Genomic DNA, 14,917 nt, shown 5'->3' on the forward strand with positions numbered 1-14,917 from the left:
TTTCACCTACACATGATCATTGAATTAATAACGGGAGATTGAAATAAGGCTGCAATCATAAGCCCACCTAAAAATCAACTCTGTCACAACCAAGACTCTTTTTTCAGCCAGAACTTGCCGGAACTCAGTTCCAGCACCACTCAGATGGGTTTCGGCACCTCTTAGGTAGGCGCCATTGCCATTCTAAGAGAATGAGGGAGGCGTTCATGGTGAGTTCCAGCATCTCTTTTTCTAGAAATAATAGCACTCGTCACAACCAATAGGATGTACAGTACTTCTAAGGAAATATTTTTAGGATGGGAACATCAATGTATGTTCTCATTCAGAAATCTAACATGTAAGATATGTTGCCCTGGTCTCCCTACATTGCTTTTTCTGGTGCTACAACTGCCTTTGAGTAACGCCTCTAGAGTACTTTGCTGCTACAGGAGAAATATGAATCAGACCAGCTACCTTTTGGCTCCTCTTTTCCTGGAACCGTGTCGTCTAAGTGTTTGCTTGTTTTCCTCTTCCCTCCTCATACCTTTTCCCTTTTGTATTGTGTCTTTTAGATTGTAAGTCTTAGGTCAGTGTAATTTTTAAATTTTTGTACAAAAATGACCGTCTCTTCATAAATAAATAAGAGTATGGAAGTTGTCTTGCAACAGCTTTTGAGCACCGCTGAAGGATGCCAAATAACATGCTTTAGTTATTAATACAAACTTATTCGGTTGTATCTCACAGCCCTACTGACATTTGACTCTTCTGCATTATTCCTGTCTATTCATTTTAATGTTAACCTTTTTTAAAAGGATGCAAATAGGAAGCATATCAAATTATGCTATTGACAACATGGGCGTAGCCAAGGGGGGCATGGGGGCAGCTGCCCCCCCCCGCAGTCCAGTAAAACAATAGAAATACTTAACTAACCGACCAATTACATCAGTTCTGCCCCCCCTAACAAAAGTCTGCTCCCAAAAAAAGTCCTCCCCCCACCAAAAAATAATAATCCTGGCTACACCCATGATTGGCAACTAGATGTATACAATTTATTATGGGGACTCCATTTCTATTGTCTGCACTGGATACCAAAATACAGTATCTTGAGATTACTCTACTTAGTCTGCAATCCTAAACTCCCTTACCCAGAAGCAAGTCCCACTGGATATGCATAAGATTCTGCTGTTGTTTGGTAAAATTTCTGCTGAAATTTTGTCTCCATTCAGCAACAACTCATTTGTTGTCCCCAATCTGGAAGACTATAAGCAGTCTGAGGTCTCAGGGTCATGCATTTGATAAAGAGGGCTGCAGCCTATGAAAGCTAATGTCCCAAAATATGAATTGCCACATCACTCATTGTTGTTGCTATGTCTATCTAACATGACTTTTCTTCTGAAATATGATGCACTACTGATACCAAGCCACTGTTTGGGGACCAGTAATTTCAGAATTGCTCTGAGCCCATAGCACATTGTGGTTTTATTTTTATTTATTGAATTTCTATACCACCCTTTATCTGAGGATCACAGGGTAGTTTATAATATAATTTAACGGAAACACTTAAATAATGCCCTTCAACTCAAAGTTTCCAACGTAATTTACATTTACAATAGGCCATAAAATGCTGTAAAACAGCTTGCAGCAGTAAAAGACAGCGCTCAAGAATCACAGCAGTCACAATCACAACACTCTTTTAAAAAAACCCAGAATTTAGAAATGACAGCATGAAAAAATAAATATGTTGTACAGAAACACAAAGCTCAAAGTAATCAACATCCTCCCAATTCCTCTTAATCTTGTCTTCAGTGCAGACTCCATGATGGATGGCTGAAATTATAGCAAATTAGGTTTCTTTTGCTTCCGTTGGGCAGATGTAGGTACTGCATAGAGGGGGAAAAGTAATGTAGGAGACTGGGTAAGAAGAAGGGTACAAGGAGAATAAGCATTAGGACAAGGAATGAATAAAGTGGGGGTGAGGTTTCTTACTCATTTTATTTTTATACTAGAAGAACTAGTGTGATTAGTTACAGTGTCCAGTTAAGACATGGTAGAACCTGGTTCAGGTCCTCAATTCAGCCATAGAGTTGTCCTCATTCCAGTCCCCATCCCTTAATCTATAATTTACCTCACAAAACAGCTGTGAAGATAGCAGTGGCAGGGGAGAACCTTGTGTGCTTTAAACTCATTGGAGGAAGGCTGTGTTAAAAAATATAAAAATAAACATATAGGTTTCTTAATTGCATCCTGTTGCTTTGTTCCCATTTTTGGTTCCTCTCCTTTTTCGTGTGCCCTTTGATCGGCAGAGCCCTTAACAGTACATAACCTAAAGACAGCACATTATACTGGAAACATGAAAACAGGAAGTGCAAATCACTCACACTTGCTCTGTCACTGCTTTTTTGTAACATCCAAAGCTGTCGTCCCACACCCATGGAACAAAGTCTGCGCTCAAGCATTTTGAAGAATAACTGTGAGAGCTTCTTGCTTAGGCTTGGCTGGGGTCAAGTACGTAGCATTTTTCTACTTTAATTACTGCTTTGTCTATTTTAAAGGTTATTGGCTGGCTGGCAAGGGTACTTGCCTAAATTACTAAGGTCTTGGAGAATGTGGTATGTTTTACCTAAATGTCAGCACTTAAGGGACCAGTCACATTAACGCAGCACATCTGATCTCTGCATTGCCAAGTTCAAACCCACAGTCATGTATTGCTCCTTGACATGGCTGACATTTTCCTAGTGATATGAGGCCACAGTGAAAGAAATGGTCACTGCCATTAGGGATGGAAGAATGTGTCAATTTCGGTTTCTCTTAGAGTCTCATTCTTCCAATCTTACATTCAGTTCTCCAATTTCTGCAGCAATCGGCATTTAAAAAAAAAAAAATCCAAGGAAGCTTTTTTTGTGTTGTTTTCACCAAGATGTGTGTGTTTTGTGCAAATTTCACACTAATAAATGCCTTAGCTATGCATATTGTCTAGCTGAAGAACTGCTTTGCAAAATTCAGAAAAGAGTAAATTTCAAAAGAAATTTACTTCTGAAGAAGTGTGCATGCACACGAAAGCTCATACCTAGAACTAACTTAGTTGGTCTTTAAGGTGCTACTGGAAGGATTTTTTTTCTTTTATTTTGTTTTTTCAAAAGATAGTTGTGTTCCACTTTGTGTTCTGGGTCAGAAGTGCAAATTAGGGTGTTTCTCGTTAAAATGCAGACAAAAAGAGATTTATCCTCCATCCCAACCTGCCATTCCTTTGTAAAGATGTTGTGCACCTCTATTGCAGTGTGTCAGAGCAACTACGCAGGAGCACAGACAACTGCCAAGCAGACTTTCCTTGGCGCGCTTTGAGCTACCCATCACATTCTTGTATTATAGCTGTTACCTACTGAAATATACTCGGAGTCGAGTGTGGATTTCATGCTCTTTATTCAGCTCATAGTAGTGAGGAATGCAAGTTCCCCCGAAATGCCTAATTATATACATTATTTACACAATGGCCCCCACGTGATTGGCTAATTCCGGGATTCTCCTGTAGGCCAATCAGGTTGCGGATTAACTTCCACCTGGAGTTGGATTGGGTGGCTCCTGCGGACCAATCAGACTGCTGCATTATGGATCTTATTGTTCTAGGACCAATCAGACTGCTGCATTTTGGATCCTATTCAACTCAGTACATAACACCTACCCTGCCTGAACTGTATAGGGAGGGTGAGCTACCAATGACTGTAAATAAAACAAATTGTTTTCCTGCATTTAAATCCCACCTTTCTTTCATCAGGGAACCGAAGGCAGAGTACATCTGGCTCACATGCAATCCAAGCACTGACTTCTCAAACCCAGGCATACATATTTTCAGCAGGGTGTTATTCTTATGTGTCCCAGGACTAACTTTCAACTTCAAATAGTCCTAATATTACATAAAAGCACACATTCACTGGTTTAACAGGACAGTTCTAAGCACAATCACTCAGATGCCTCACTGTTTTCTGTGGGGCCTGCTCCCACAAAAGTATACGTAGGATTGCAGCAAAAGATGTTATGACAGAATCCAGGGCTGAATAACAATACACCTTAATTTATCATGTTGCTATTTCATGTGTGGTTTTCTACATGTGTCTAACAGAACCTGTCACTGCTTGCACATCCCTCTGCTGCTCAAACTGACACTCCAGCACTTCTTTCTACATGACTGGAATTGTTCCACGTTTGAACATGCAGGTTTGCTGCCAGGGCATCTAATCTGTCCCTTAGCTTGAACTTTCTGTCGTTTGGCAACAGTTTAATCAGATGGTGAGAAAGCCTATCTGTGCCAATCGATAAAAGAAGAGAGTAGTAGCAAACAAAGTGAAAAACTGTGCACATGTTGCCACGCCCACAGTTCAGACTTGCCTGGTTTGCAAACAAGTGCAGAGGCTGCCATGATGGCAGGAAGACAGGCACAGCACAGGTCAGTTCCTGGATGTAACCCTCCACCCTCACGCAGGAGACTTTTGCACACCTGATCCAGAAGAACTAGGTATTGAAGCCTATTTCAGAATGTGGATTGCATGTAATGAATCAGTATTTTTCATCCATCATTACTAATGACACACTCATTAATATGTCCAGTTGCTCTCAATGGTTCAGTGGTACCTCAGGTTAAGAACTTAATTCGTTCCGGAGGTCCATTCTTAACCTGAAACTGTTCTTAACCTGAAGCACCACTTTAGCTAATGGGGCCTCCCGCTGCCGCTGCGCCGCCAAAGCACGATTTCTGTTCTCATCCTGAAGCAAAGTTCTTAACCCGAGGTACTATTTCTGGGTTAGCGGAGTCTGTAACCTGAAGCGCCTGTAACCTGAAGCATCTGTAACCCGAGGTACCACTATACCTGCTTTTTAAATTGTGCTTTAAACAGAACTGTTAATTTGCATTGAAATCAGCTGGACTTAAAAAGTGCTTGACTTTGACTGGATTGTGCATTTATGAATATGACTAGTGCAAAGCTATGCCCTGGCTTCCCTTCCTTACAAGGAACAGAAAAAATGAAATAACAGTAAGGCAGCTTCCATATGGGATCTTCATATCACAGAGGAGTAATTCTGTGCACATGATTGGCAAGTTAGCCTTTACACATTCTTGGCCTATCCCCTGACATGAATATTTGTTGCTATTCCATCATTTGCAGTCCACACCAGCATGCAGTGTGTACAGATATTTCTGTACCTGTGTGTGCATGCATCTTGTAAGAAAAATGTCACCAGAGCAAATGTAACCCCATCTTAGTTCCTATGCTTCACAATGGGCAAAATGAAGGTATGTACATTTGATGTGGGAGGGAACAATATCAGTTTCTATTGGGTTTTTAAAGAAATGAATTACGAGCTCTTGCAAAGGTATCATATTTAGCCACATCAATCGGCTCTTTTATTTGGTGGTAGTGGGCGGCAATATCCCACAAATTACTAATGTCCAATAGGTCCCCATAGCCATTAACAACACGACCACAACCTCCACCCGAAACGCAGCAGCAACAAAATCCCAAAATTATGATAGAGGTATTGTGCAATACCTCTGCATTATTATTTTTTTAAAGTTTGATGTATGTATTGTGATTACAATCTCTTGATATTATCCCCCACATTTAGTGTGTGGAGATTTTGAGAGAATAGCTGCCTCATACTTGGTTACTGAAATTTTGATTTGCCTTCAGCATGTGACAATTGGCGGGAATAGTCTTTAATTTAATGTGGGGCTACTGGAACCAAATGGGCAAGTTTCTGCTCAGGTGGGGAGCAAACAGAAGTAGGGGCGTGGCAATAGAAATCACCCACCAAAACATCTCCACATGCAATAATCATAATCTTAAACATAATATTTACAGTAAGGACCCCTGACCTTTAGGTCCAGTCGTGACTGACTCTGGGGTTGTGACGCTCATCTTGCTTTATTGGCCGAGGGAGCCGGCATACATGTGGCCAGCATGACTAAGCCGCTTCTGGCAAACCAGAGCAGCGCATGGAAACGCCGTTTACCTTCCCACCGGAGCGGTACCTATTTATCTACTTGCACTTTGACATGCTTTCGAACTGCTAGGTTGGCAGGAGCAGGGACCGAGCAACGGGAGCTCACCCTGTCGCGGGGATTTGAACCGCCGACCTTCTGATCGGCAAGTCCTAGGCTCTGTGGTTTAACACACAGCGCCACCAGCGTCCCAATATTTACAGTACCTATGCTTTATTCTAAGGTCCAGCATGTTCACACTCCTGTCTCAGTGACATCTATGCTGGCTTGGTCATGCCCACATAATGGAAGCTGGCAGGATCCCCAAGGAAGTGCTCTACAGTGGGTTGCCTGCTGGCACCAGGCCAATTGGCCAATCAAGTCTGTGTTACAAAGACGCCTGCAACCATGACATGAAGCCTGGCAACCTCAACCCTGCTGCGTGGGAATCCCTTGCAGATGATCACAATGCCTGAAGCACACAGTCAAGTTGTGTATCCACAGCAGTGACCAGAGGAGGAATGGTTGCTACAAGGAGAGCAGAGAGAAGAAACGCCAGGGTGTATCTGGAGCCGCACAACTGGACGCCTTCATCTGCCCCAGCTGCAACAAAACATGTCTCTCCTGCATCAGTTTCTACAGCCACAGCAGGTGCTGCAACTGTCCAACAGCTTGACCTCACCGCCAAAGGCACACTCTTTCATTGTCTCACGAGACAGATGGATGCCAACCCAGGGTGGGTTACAACATTAAAACACAGTATTAAAAACAGTTTAAATCACAGAAATATAGTGGGTCCTAAAAATATGCGGCTCATCTCAAAAGCCAAGTAACAAGGTGCATCTTCAGCATTCACCAGAAGCTGTATAATGAAGCTGCTGGACTCTGTGGGGAGAGTTCCACATGACAAATGGTGGACAAAATGAAAGTATGTACATTTGATGTGGGAGGGAACAATATCTTACCTTGGTTCTTGAATGCCTTGGTACTCGTACATTTTGGCTTCCAAACGTTGAAAACCCAGAAGTAAGTGCTGTGGTTTTTTAACATTCTTTGGAAGCCAAACGTCCAGCGCGGCTTCCACAGCTTCCAGTTGAGTGCAGGAAGCTCCTGCAGCCATCAGAAGCCACGCCTTGGTTTTTGAACGGTTCCGGGAGTCAACAGACTCCCAGAACGGATTAAGTTCAACAACCAAGGTACCACTGTACCAGGAAAATACATTAACAAGCTTCCACACCAGTGATGGTGTTGATAGGTTGTTTTAACTAATCAGATTTTCCGCAGGAAGGAAAAATTCAGATTAAATGTTGAAAAAGTATAGGCTGGCATTTTGATGAGAAGAATGTTTTGTGTACCCAGCCCCAAACTTGCATGCACAATCTGCACCGATTCCACAGGAAACTCCCACCTGGAAGCACTCTCTGAATGGGAAAGTGCAGTGTGTTTCTCAAAGGCACAAGTGAAATCAGTTGGGGACTTAAGCTTAGCATCGGGACATACTACACTATTACCCAACTGATTTTAGGAAGAGGAAGAGGCAACAAGTCTTCAAATTCACTATTAAGAATGGCTGGAAAGATTCCCCTTGTAACCTGGCACACTTATTCCATTAGACTGTAATTACATAACCATAATTGGACAGCTTTGTGTTTGCTTTAAATCATTTTTATTATAGCAGTAAAAGTTCTTTTGTTTTCTGAAATGTGACATAGAAGGTAATTTTCTTTTTCTCCCTGTATTCTCTGCACTATTTTTTCTTTGTCTGTTTTCGTAACCCATAATAGATGTACATTTTGTGACATTGTTGAGATAATCCACAGCACCATTATAGGGATGAGATGAGCAGGAAGTTACAGTAAATGCTGTAAAAGTTTCCACTCCATGCTGCGTGGCTTAAACTTTAGAAAAATAGGGAGGTATTCTGGGCTTTGGGAGGAACCACTTTATAATTTTAGAACCGAAAAGGGGAAGGTGGAAATGTCATACGCCTCAGAACCCAAACCTCAGGGCATGTGCACTAAAGATTTAATAGAATGCTTAGAACATGGAATAACTTTATCTCAAGCTTCTAATTTGTTGAAAGGACAGCTTTGAAAATGTGCAGCAGATGTTAATAAATTGATAGGTTAGAGTTATCATTAATCTTGAAAACTAAAGCAACAGAGTTATGAAAAGAGCCTTAAATGAGGTTGCTGGACAACAGTTTATTTATGATCTGTATACAGTACGGTGCTTCTTATTGCCATGCAACATATTACAAAAGCCAGCGGGCCTCTCTTCTGAAATTATTACTGTGTGCATTGCAGTTTTCATGGCAAGGCACCAGCCCTTAAATGTCAAGCGATGGTTCTGAGTGATTATGTCTTTAGAGAAAGCTCAGTGCCTCTCTATGAAGCACTAAAGGAGGGGAAACCAAATGGAAGTTACACACCAACTCCCACCAACCCCAGCCAGCATGACCAATGTTCAAGGATGCTAGGGGTTGTAATCCTGTATATCTGTAGGGCCACAGGTCCCTCACCTCCTGCAGTAGAAAAAAATATATTGGCAACAGAGAATCTGCTTTGCACACAAACGTAGGGTTGCCATATTGCCTATTGCCCAAAAATCAACACCTCTGATATGGTTTTCTGACCAGGTTTTCTGGGACATTTTAAAATTGGTTGGCTTACAGGTTTGTTTGTTTTTTTTTAAAAAAAAAGATTAGCAGAGTAAAAACAGCTCGGAAGCTGGAGCTAACCTACTACCCATCGGCTATCTTGTTCACACATCGCTAGCACTGCTATAAAGTTATAATAAAATACACTGGAGTCCCATTGCTGAAGAAGAAAATGTTCTGCATTGTGACAGGTAGTGTCATGGCTGCCTCATTCAGAAGGAGGGTCAAGAGAGGAAAAGAGAGAGAGCAGATGGCAGGGGCAGAGCTTAGGTGTTTAGTGGGAAACCACAAAGTCTATTTTCCCAATGTGTTAGTCTCAACTCTGCCCTCTGCTGACTGGAGGCATGCAAGGCCGCTTATACCCAACATTTTTGGCTGTGAAAAAAAGGAGGATCTTTGATCATCTTGTTTGGTTTATCAGCAGAAGCTGCTGAGCATGAATCACATGAATATGTTAGCAACCTCCACCATCATTCCAATTGCTGGGCAGCCTAGATCTGGATTAAAGTTACTTGTACAAGAAGTTATCAGTTGCAGGGATGTTAAGCATCCTGGCATATATGGTGACATTGTTTTTAAAGAGATGGTCTTGAGATTTTTTAGAGATGATCTAATAACAAAGAGCTAGTAGACCATTGTGAAGGCAGCCTGTGGGGTGTGGAATTAGCAAGGAGTGCCTGTTTTGCCCTATATGTAAGGCCTTTGAAGAACAGTATATTGCTAATTCAAGATTTTAGGTTAAACAGAGTTGCACATTTGGATCTGGCAAAAAGGAAGTGTAAAATGAGTGCAGTATGGGCTTTAAAATTAGGCCAGGAGGAGACAAGTGTATAGTGTTACATAACTTTCAGTCTGTTGCAGCGATAACAACAGTCTTTGATCAGGATGCTGAAGTATGTTTAGTAGTAAAGAACTTTTTCTTGTTTGCTGTTTTGGTGTAATAACAACCCCCGCAAGGGATCTTTTTGGCTCAAAAGCTCCCTAAACAGCAAACAGCATATTAATATAGAAGAAAGATACAATAAAAGTGTACTGCATGCAACAAATCAATCAATACGATATAAAACAGCAACATTACAAAATACCCAATCGCGTTAATGAGCTTCATGCACAGATGGCAGATCTACCTCCCAGTTGGAAGGAAGCCAGGTTAACTCACAACCCTGCTGCCACAATCTCTCACCTAGGATCAAGCCCATTTACAGCCAGTCACATAAGGTAGAGTGTTCTTTCCTTCATTACACCCAGAAGAAAAAACCCAAAGGACTGACTGAGTTTTGGTGGTACTGTACTCCTTTTGGGGCCAACACGAGAGCAGCAACTCACTGCCAACAGTGGCTTCCTCATAAATAGGGTCTCCCCTTGGAAATCACCCACACGTGGGCCAGAGTTTTTACTCTTCAGGGCTAGCTGGCCCAACATTTTTCAGTGCAGTCCTATATACGTCTACTGAGAAGTAAGTGTATATAGGTAAGCGTCTCAGGTTTGCATAGGGTTGCAGTCTTAGTAGACTGTCTAGTAGTAGTTAGGATTTAGAGGTGATACGAGGAGAAACAGGTGACTCCCAAACCATGTGGTTTCCTGAGCCAGTGCTGACTTGATCCTCAAAATGATATGGGCAGCAAATTAATTACTTCAGGAGCTAAATCTCAATATGTTGATGTCAGGCAAACACTCAATTTAATTTCCTACCCAGGATTAGAAGTCGAGCAGGGAGATTTAGAAAATACTTCAAAGAAATTGGATTGAGACGGACGAAGGATGACTGTCCACTGCTAAAAGTTCATGTACATTTGATGAACACCTCTCCAAGTCACTGCACAACTGATATCCCATACTCTGAATCCACATTATCCAGGGACTGTCATGGCTAGGGCATTTGGCTCAAAGCAAGCAAGGGTAGGGGGAATACTTTAATTTCAACAACGACATTTTGCTAAGCACAACTTTTTCACATTGCATACAGGTTTGCTTGTATCCTTCAGAAAAAAAATATATATTTTGATTATTTTTTTCTTTTCAAAATACTTCTGTTTATAACTCAGTCCTCACTTTTGAATCCCATTTGGTCAACAGAACTTGCTTTACTTGGAAAGGGGGAAGCAAAGTGACATTATTCCAGCGCTACAATTAATTGTCATATCATTCAAACCAATGATTCAAACCTAATTCAACATCGATCTGACCATCCATAGTAATGAACCAGAAAACTAGAACATGACAGCTCATTTCATCAATTTCTGAAGACCACAAATGGCCTGTGATTGGTGTGTCATTTCATAACATTGCATTTTCCAACCTTGATGTTTAGTTTTAGCATTTTTAATAGTCAGCCACCTTGAATGCCAGGACAGTCAATTTTGTGGACTTCTCATTCAGTAAAGAAACAACAACAAACCACACACATGATTTGGGCTGTGTGGGTAAGTAAAATGCCAAGAAAATAAGAGGCTTGCCCCTTTAAACTCACCATCTACATTTGCTTTTGTATATAGTTCTCATGGGATACCAAACACCCACACCCACATTGCATTTACCAGTAGTATGTTCTGCAATAAACAAATTCCATTCACCAGTGGAATTCCCCTTGATTCTATTGGAAAGGAACCACCAAGTATAAAGATGGTTTGTCCTTCTATGGTTTGTTAAAATGTCCATAGACAAGTCATTGCCATCCTTCTTTACATTTCGTTAAGAACCCCATTTAATTTTGAGGCCTCTCTCAGGATCAGTGTAAGGGGTTTTGAGTAACAGTCAAGAAGCCCATATGAAGAGTGCTTTGCAAAGGAGGAAAATAAGATCCTATAAGATCCTAAGGAAGAGCTTCCTAGAAAGAAATTATAAATTTTATGTTTGTACTTGAAGGAGATGTGGGGAACTTATCAATGGGGCTTACATCTAGGGCTTTTTTCAGCCAGAACTTGCCAGACCACTCAGGTGGGCACCATGGCCATTATAAGAGAACAAAGGAGGTATTCATGGTGAATTCCAGCACCTTATATTATATAATAATATAATATTATATTATAATATAATAATTTTAAGAGGAAGGACATCCCCAAAGGACACATTTCCAGTCAATTTCTCCACATTTTTGTAGGCAGCACTACTAACATCTCCAAATGTCTTCATCGTGCTGCCAACCAGATTGACAAAGTACAGCTATAGAGTAGGTTCCAGGACTTACACCCATAACCAGAGAACAGGAATCGCAGTTAAAACCAGTCCTTTAAAGGACGGCTATAAAATGCTGCCTGAAGATGAATAGCTGGACAAGGAGAAGGAAAGTTGGAGTCGGTTTAGGGGTTTGACTTTATGGGAGTGTTATTTGAGGGGGTGGGGCGGAATTGTACAGATCCTGCCAATTGCATGACATTTTCTCCTTTTCATTATTCTTAATGTACAAGATCCTCCCACATCTACTAGGATCCAAAGCTGAACTGGATCTGCTGATCAAGAGCAAGCAAGCAAGGGAGGGAATCATGCACAGCGAACAAAGTATCTCAGAAGCGCAGTATGATTCTGGACAGACTCACTGGGGAGGAAGAACAATGTGTACCCTTCTCTTTCCAAACCTTTAATGGAAAGGGGGTTTTTTGCTACAGAGGTGCCATCGTTAGAAATGGCATGGAAGGTAGGCAGAATGTACTGAATGTCTTGCAAATGCTGCTGTTAACAAGAAAGCAGCCTGTATCGGATTTGAAATTGGTTTTAATATGTGTTTTTTAATCAATGGTTTTACTGTTAAATAGCTTCAGGAAGTCATTCATAAATGAAATGAAATGAAATAAATAAGAGCAGAGGGCTGCTCCTGAAAAACGTGGCTTCATTTCTCCTCCCGTAGCTTTGCTTCCTTCTGTTTTAGCAATCTGACATTTCCACAGAAAAAGCGGCATGCCCCTACAGCTTCTTAATAAAGCCAGAGTTACAAACATATGCAAAACTGCTGATCCAAACTTGGTTCAGTGCATGTCTTGCAGTTTCACTTGACCATTTTTTGTGTGTGTATGTAAATATTTTTATTTCAGCTTTCAGTCGGTATAATGCAAGAAAAATTGTCATAACCAAGCAATAAAATCAGGAAAGATAAAACAAAACCCGTATCTGTAAAATAAGTACATTTGTTTGTGATGATTTCACTTGACTTTTGAAGCCCATGTTAGCATACAGAATTTGGCCAGGACTAACCAAAGTATATGACTTTGCAGTGTTCAGAAGGGTGCATGAATGAGTTCAGGTTCTGTATGTTCCATCAAAAATGGCAGCTGTAGCTATGAAAGAGGTTCCCCCCTCCACTTCCTATTTGTGGTGATCCTTATGATTAACAAAGAATGACAGTAAGGAATAGAATTTGCTTCCTGACCAGCAAGCACATGGTTACCATAAAATGATTATCTACTCTGGAAGTTTTGAAAAGGAAATCGGTAGGCAAAACATAACATAATAAAACTAAATTGAGCAGAATCAATTATAACAACACATGGGGCGAAGCAAAGCAGGTTCTTCCCCTCCATTTTAAAAAAAAAATACCTTGAAAAACACACACACTGATACTGGTAGGTCTATCATGCTGCTCTCCTCCTCTATTTTCCCCCCAAGTTTGGGTTTTGATGCAGTGGCAAGGCTCAGTTAGGCCTAAAGCAGAAACTGAGCCTTTTTTTTCAACTTAGCTCCCTCTGGTGGTTTCATTTTTTTACTTCCCACCTTCAAAAGGATAATTTGATTGTCATACATTTATAATTATGGATTTGTTTGGCTTATTATTATTATTATTATTATTATTATTTAGGGTAAAGGCATACCCTCCAACATTTCTCTGATGAAAATAGGGAGTCTTATTCCATAATGATGACGATGACAACAACAACAACAACAACAACAACAACAACAACAACAACAACACTTTTATTATTTATATCCCAATTGCTGCAGCCACTCTGGGCGATTTCCAACATAAATAAAAACATAATAAAGTATTAAACATTAAAAAACTTCCCTATACAGAGCTGCCTTCAGATGTCTTCTAAAGGTTGCATAGTTATTTAGCTCTTTGGCTCAAAGGGTGGAGTGCATCACTCCGTACCCTTCAACATTTCTCCAGTGAAAATTTGAGACATCCTAAGGAAAAGTGGGACATTCTGGGATCAAATCAGAAACCGGGTGGGCTTCTGTAAATCTGGGATTGTCCCTGGAAAATAGGGAAAATTTGAGGGTCTGTAAGTGGAAACTTGGGTAAATGGCTGAGAAAATATATGTAAGGTAAGGGTAAAATGTAAAGGACCCCTGGGCTGCTAAGTCCAGTCGAAGGCGACTATGGCCGAGGGAGCCAGTGCTTGTCCACAGACAGCTTTCCAGGTCATGTGGCCAGCATGACTAACTAAACTGCTTCTGGCGCAATGGGATTCGAACTGCCGACCTTCCGATCGGCAAGCCCAATAGACTCAGTGGTTTAGACCACAGTGCCACCTGCATCCCTTAGAAAATATATGTACATGTTTGCATCAAGAGTTTCTGGGAATAAGATGAGGCCAATGTTATTGCTTGCTGCTCTTATATTGCCCTTATTATAGTGGAACAAAGCATTCTTACCAATAGGAAAGAAAATAATACGAGATTATTGTTATAGTTATTATTAAAAGAATTTGTAATTTCCTTTCAAAAGGCAGAGATAGGTCTTATTTTTCTTGACAATACTGGGACTGCTGCTGAGTACTTGAGGCAGTTGCTTTGGTTACCACTCTGCTGGGCACAACAATCATCCTGACCCACCCCACTCTACCCCACCCACTCACCCTTTGCTTGCCTCGCATCCAAAGAGAGAAGCAGAGGCAGATGCTATTCCTCCTGTTCAGACAGACTGTAATCGTACAGGTTGCTCTCTCTTCTCTCTTTCTGAGAACCAACTTGTGCAGCCAGCAATGAGTAATGTATTGTACTGACTATAAATGGTATGAATTGTGGGAGCTCTGACCATCCACTTTCATCTTCCTGGTAGCATCCTGAGCAGTTGAGGGAGGAGAGTCATATACGGATGATATGTTTTCAGATAGTTTTAATTTATATATTATTTTGCAAGCTGTTTTGAGACCCAGACGTGGTTTTTAAAAAGTGGGGTATAATGCCAACTAATTAATTGATTAATTTGTTGCCTTTTACATATGTCTCACAAGGCAGGTTACACAAATATCATTAAAAGAGGAGGAGGAGGAGAAACAATAGAAAATAAACACTAATATAAAGGACTTTTTATCCAGCCATAAGAGACACAGAAATGATTCTGTTCATCTCTCATTGTATACAATATG

The sequence above is a fragment of the Podarcis cretensis genome (assembly GCF_951804945.1).
Source record: "Podarcis cretensis genome assembly, chromosome: 3".
Lineage (NCBI taxonomy): Eukaryota > Metazoa > Chordata > Lepidosauria > Squamata > Lacertidae > Podarcis > Podarcis cretensis.